Raw genomic sequence first — 6,948 nt, 5'->3', positions numbered from 1 at the left:
TATAGATAATTTGTTAGAGTTTTGCTTGGATGTGTTGAGTTGTTGTTGTTGTCGTCGTGATTTCTTCCTTTTATTGACATTTGAGGTAACTTCATGCTTCTTTCCACTAATCCACATTCTCCACCATATTGAGTAACCTCCATTTTGACTTCCACGATGGATTGATACGTACACTTTCTGATTTTTCCTGCTTTTTAATTGGCTCACAAAAAACATGTTAAAATATTAACTAGCCCTTGATCCCCTAAGTTTACTTTAAGTCTCCCCTGATGTCCATTCTAGGAAGTTGGTTTCCCCTAAGGTACACTATATGGTTTCCCCCAAGGTACACTATAGGAAGTTGGTTTCCCCTAAGGTACACTACATGGTTTCCCCTAAGGTACACTATAGAAAGTTGGTTTCTCCTAAGGTACACTATTTGATATTTTTCCCCTAAGGTCCACTCTAGGAAATTCTAAGTGAACAATGTACTAGGAAAATATAAAAAGTGTCCTCAACAGACCTTTTAAGAAAAAGTTTCTTAAAAAGAAAAGTTTATCCCATGAAAAGTGTAAACCAGGGTATGCAATAAGAAAACTTTATTTTTTGTGCAAACAATTGCCCCCATCAAGCATGAATTTAAGGAACGTAAATTTCATGTTTGATTCTTCAAAAGCCGTGGTGTCAACTTTTAAGAGTGTTGCATGATAGCTCTTTAGGTGACACAAAATATATAGGTTGTGGAGTCAGCCTTTATATCACCTTCATGCTGATATATTATTTCCTCAATTAGAGGCATTCTCACAAGCCTCAACTTCACCTCCGACTTCTCCCCTGACTTAGCATCTCATCGCTGCTTTTTTTTTGTGAAACTCAAAGTGGCCAACTTGACGGAGGTCATATTCATATAATTTTTGGACAGTTTCTCAGATGACCTCCGCAGTAACTAGGGGAATCTATTGAAGGATGCCAATCTGTTGGTGAACATAAGGCACATTAGGAATTCTATTGTTTCTCCCATTTCCTCTATGGTTGCCCCCCCCATCTCTCCAATGATATGGTGGTCTCCTGCCTCCTTGTGATATGAAGCTGTATAGGAGGTATGATTAGTGTTTTCAAAACATTGAGGAGCAGGTGACTTACTAGAATTTTCTTGACCTGTAGAAGTAGCTGCCTTCTTTGAGACAAATTCCTCCCTCAAAGGTGGAATCTAATACTTCTTAACGATTGACACACCACATCCTTCATTGGACTCCGAGGAGCCTTGAGGAACATGGTTTCCTCCACTCTTGATGATCCCTGGCTATCACAGCTTCTGGAGTATCTTATCCATATTCTGATTCATATCGCTCCTTAGAGCTTCCAGATTCTTTTCAATGGAATTGAAATGTCTCTATAAGAATTGTGAATTTTGGATCTCAGTAGAGATCCATGATTGTCCTCTAGGGTTAATATTATTTTCCTCTTCAAATGGTCCAACCATATATGGACCGTCGCATTTTTCCATGATCTCTTCTTCTTTAGAGCTAGCTGTTACAAGATCTTTATTTTTCTTATCATTTTTCTTTGGCGGTATTGTGATTGTGTCCCACAGGGTGTGCCAATTTTTGTTTGGCTCTTCCATGAGAAATTGTGGGTGTGCCTGAGAATTATAGTATTCTCGAACTATAGAATGAAATTGAATGCACTTTCTAACTTCTAAATATCAAACATCTGTAAGGAATAAAGAGACCTAAAATTTCAAAGGGTTCGGTTATTTAAATGATACCAACCTTACAGAAATGATTAAGAACAAATAAAATAAAATTGAAAGGAAATGATGCGCTTGGATTGAAATTAAACTGAATGTCTTCAGACTGAGAAATAAACTTGAAAAGGGAAAAACTAAAACTGAGAATTCTAAATTGTTGAAGTCTATAGATAATTTGCTAGAGTTTTGCTTGGATGTGTTGAGTTGGTGTTGTTGTCGCGATTTCTTCCTTTTATAGACGTTTGAGGTAACTTCCTGCTTCTTTCCACTAATCCACGTTCTCTACCATATTGAGTAACCTCCACTTTGACTTCCACGATGGATTGATACGTACACTTTCTAATTTTTTCTGCTTTTTAATTAGCTCGCAAAAAACATGTTAAAATATTAACTAGCCCTTGGTTCCCCTAAGTTTACTTTAAGTCTCCCCCAATGTCCACTCTAGGAAGTTGGTTTCTCCTAAAGTACACTATATGGTTTCCCTCAAGATACACTATAGGAAGTTGAGTTCCCCTAAGGTACACTATAGAAAGTTGATTTCCCCTAAGGTACACTATTTGAGATTTTTCCCCTGAGGAAAACTGATGTTCACTCTAGGAAATTCTAAGTGAACGATGTACTAGGAAAATATAAAAAGTTTTCTAAACAGACTTTTTAAGAAAAAATTTCCTAAAAAGAGAAGTTTATCTCATGAAAAGTGTAAATCAGGGTATGCAATAAGAAAACTTTATTTTTGGTGCAAACACTTAGACATCATAGCGAGTTCGTCAGAGCCCGACCCCTCTTTAACTGTCTGATCTTTTTTACAGGTGGTTTAAAAAAGGATTTCGAAAAACAACATTACGAAGGAGTATCAATTTAGGCTCTATATACAAAATAGCATCAACGTAGATTAAACGTTTATAAAATAGTACAAATTCACGTCTCGACAACGAAACGTTCCATGTTATTAATATTAATAGCGAGTGTCACGTTTCATTGTGGATGCCTAAATTAAATTAAGTTAGGTTGTTTCATTGGCTTACAAAAACTTTTGGACTATTTTGTTAACTTATCCTGCTAGTCTAAAGTAAGATTAGGTCCAAGCATGCGCCCTATCATGAGTTGGATTTGCGCTCTAAATCTGTCTTTTTCCTGAAGACCAGAGAGAAGTCCGATACCTAGGAAAATAGAAAGGACATCTCTCTTCTTATCTTAAGATATTTCGCGGTCTAGAGCGAGTTACATACTTCGGACGCAGCGGAAAGTATGTAGTTCGTTGATCTCTATCTTTTGTCAATATTAACTCTTTGGTCATTTTATCTATTGTTTTTAGATTTTTAACTGAATATATCTTAGCTTTCAGGACAGTCATAGTACCATACAAAATAAACAAGTTAGTATGTTATTTTCTATCTATCTTGTTATGACAAATATAATGATTAAAAATTTAAAAAAAAAATAGACAGAATGACCAAAAAGTTAATATTGACAAAACATATGATCAAAAAGTTAATATTGACAAAACATATGGATCTCGTAATGTGTTTTTCAAAATAGAAGGACTAAACAGTGCGCTTAACTAAAAATATGAGAACTGATGGATTATTTACGGGTAAATTACACCCATGGCTACTCAACTTTATCCATTTTAACGTTGTGGCCACTAAACTTCAATTTTTAACGGTATGACCACTGGACTTTACACTTTTTAACACCGGTGGTCATTCAATTTTAACTAACTACTCAAAGTGACCGTTAACAACATCAAAATGAAAATATTCAAGAATTAAAATTGTTCAGAACGATATTTACCATGAAACCACATTTTTTATTTTCCAAAATCACATTTTTTGAGCTTTTTCTCTCTAAAAATTCATACTCTCTCCTAGCAAAATAACACCTAAATGACCTCAAAACGAAAAATTTCAAGAATTAAAGTTTCTTAGAATGTCGTTACGCGTTGAATTTTTTATTTTTAGGCCGTCAATGTTCGTTTTGAGGCATTAAGTGACCACCGGTGTTAAAAGTGTAAAGTTGAATAACTATATTGTTAAGAATTGAAGTTAATTGGCCAAAATATTAAATGGGTAAAGTTCGGGTGTAATTTACCCCATTATTTACCCAGTTTTGAATGACACAGTAGAAGAAGCGAGAATGAAGTAACTGTAATGCCAACTAAATCGCTTTCGCGGTTTCCATTCTAATCGAATGATATCGGGAGCAAGAACAAGGGGAAAATCAATGGAGAGGGAAGAAAACGAAGGGATTTCGGGCAAACACGAAACTATTGGTGCAGGATTTCTGAAATTCCGAAATGGAATCGACAATGTAAGCTTTCATTTCTCCTAGAAGTAGAAAGTTATTTACGAATTCATTTCCATAACCAGTGATTATCAATCCGTAATTTTAGCGACTCACCAAACTGGAAAGTGTGAGTTCATTAATAGAGCATGCTGCATTCTCATCTGCTGCAATGGAGTTAGAATTATTGGTAGATTTTCTTAAAATGAATGTTGGTTGTTTTGGAGAGGGAAGAGCGTTTTCGCTCCCTAACATTAGGACTACTTCTACCATAGTCGGTCTGTCTGCATTTCCTTGTACACATAAAAGCCCAATTTGAATGCATCTCATGGCTTCATCTCTAGGATATGACCCTTCCAGTGATGAATCAACAATCTCAATTCCTCTACCTTGTCTCCACAGTTCCCACACCTGTATCATTTATACCATTAGCATATGGAGAATAAAATAAGTTATAGATTTATAGATCGGTGTCTAATGTCTATGAGTTTCCATCACTTACATGTTCTATCAAGCTCAAGGAAGGATCTCCTTGATGAAATCCATTGTTCTTCTTGATACATGAAAAAGTACTTACCAAAGATAAATAAATCCAATGATTTGTTTGGCAGATATTCGTAAATCAACATATGTTCTCCTCCCTCAATGCAGCATCCTAGAAGCTTCACAAGATTCCTGTGCTGAAGCTTTGCAATCAGCATGATTTCATTTCTAAGTTCTTCTATCCCTTGACCTGAATTTGTGGATAATCGTTTTACAGCAACTTCTTTCCCATCAGATAGCTGACCCTAAACCGATTATTAGAATTTAGAAGAATCAGTTTTCTCGGAGTAATCAATTAGAACTACTTTTTCTCATGTTGTTGCTAAAGATCACAATGACAGAACTAGAGCAAGCACATGTAGTGGAGTATCTAAATATTGTATGAGCAAACTACCTTGTAAACTATACCAAAACCACCCTGGCCAAGTTTGTTTGCTGGAGAAAATTTATTTGTGGCTGTGACAATGATGCTGAGGTCAAAAAATAATATATCTTGGGGATGACTTCCCTGCTCGAGCTCACTTGCCACTATTGTATTTTTGTAGTAGATTGAACCAGATGTAGGATTAAATAGTCTGTTCTCCCGTTGCTTCTTTATTGCTGTGCTTTAAAAAATTCAAAAGCTAACGGTTAATCTCCGTCGTAAGTGGGTTTCATGAAACTGGAAGAGCAATTCAGTTTCAGACGAACCCACTCACCCCTATGTGCCTTAGTTCATCTTCAAAGGAATAGTGATTTCCTTTAAATAAGTTAATCTATTGTGTACTTTATTAGCAAAATGGATGAGCGGAACCTCATGGGTTTCTTACCTCCTTTTCTCCTCCTAATCCATAAGTAGATGAATAAGATAATTGTAACCCATGCTGAAGTAATAGGAAGTATTAGAATCTTCCAACCCTTTCTTAGAGTAATATTTGACTGTATGCTATTTTCAGCTGCATCAATTGAAATAATATTTGTCAAGAGAAGTCAGAGGAAGCTAAATTTGCAATTTTGGTTTAGCATAGCCATAGAGTAGACATTTCGGCACCACCTTTTGTTCTGTTTATGAGCTGTGTTTTGCAAAATCATACAAAATATTTAAAATACCTAGTTCAATTGCATCAACACGAACATACAAGTCAAATCCGCCATTACTATCCATGTGATCCACTGTGTCTATTAATTCCCCATACCATGTCAAACATTCATTCCCTGATTCACTATTCTCCATGCTTGCATATGCAGAGCAGGAACAATCCCTCAAGCATTCCCGTTCACATTCTAGATGGCTGATATTGATGCGTAACCGAGCTCCAGATGAAGTGTCTGGAAACTTGACATGTTCAACTTTCAAAAAGCCTTCTCCACTGTTGCACAACGAGGAAGATTCCATTCGCTTTCTAGCACATCCTCCTGATCCATCTCGTAGATGCCAATCCCTTGGCAATCTGGGTTCATAACCAGGTAAACAAGAACATTCAAATGCATCAGGATTGCTAAGAGTACACTTACCATAGGCACCGCAATGTGCATAAAAGTCACATGGATATTTAGGGGATGACCAAAACTCTTTCCATTGGCCAATGCTCTCACTCCACCTTAACCACCTAAAAATTCCTGCATGATCCACCAGTATTATGAAAATGGAAGCCTCTTTCATGTGGAATATCGTATATGCCTCTTCTTGATTTACAACATAACTATAATTGTATGCATCAGAGAATATCCTATACGGCCACAAAAGTTGTCGCCAACGACGTTTTGAGCCCTCATAAAGGAAGATTTGTAGTGTGCCCTTTGGGTCTATTTCAATTGAGAAATCTCCAGTTCCTGGGTCATCTTCTGATCTCCATGAGGTTACTCTCCAGTCTAAACCTGTCTTCTTACTCATCCCATTTCTCATTCCCGGTAGATAGATATTAGTAGGATAATCAAAACTTTGCCATAAAATATTTCTCTTTCTGATCCAAACGGATGGAGAAGTAGATGGAGATGTTGCCCATAGGATTAAAGCTGGTTGGGCGAAGTGGAAGAGTGCTACGGGTTTCCTTTGTGATCCCGGCATGCCTAATAGATTGAAGGGAAAATTCTACCGAACGGCAATTAGACCAGCATTGTTATATGGTACGGAGTGTTGGGCAGTGAAACACTATCACATCCATAAGATGTCGGTGGCGGAGATGCGTATGTTGAGATGGATGTGTGGTCATACGAGAAAGGACCGGGTGCGTAATGAAATAATTAGGACAAAAGTAGGGGTCACATCTATTGAGAATAAAATGAGAGAAAACCGACTAAGGTGGTTTGGCCATGTGAGACGTAGAGCGCTTGATGCGCCGGTTAGGAGAACCGAAGAGTGGCAAAGGGATGTAGTGGTGAGGGGTAGGGGAAGACCTAAGCAAACTTGGAGG

The sequence above is a fragment of the Euphorbia lathyris genome, chromosome 6, assembly GCF_963576675.1.
Source record: "Euphorbia lathyris chromosome 6, ddEupLath1.1, whole genome shotgun sequence".
In the NCBI taxonomy this organism is placed as follows: Eukaryota; Viridiplantae; Streptophyta; class Magnoliopsida; order Malpighiales; family Euphorbiaceae; genus Euphorbia; species Euphorbia lathyris.
Note: the sequence above shows the minus strand (reverse complement) of the source record.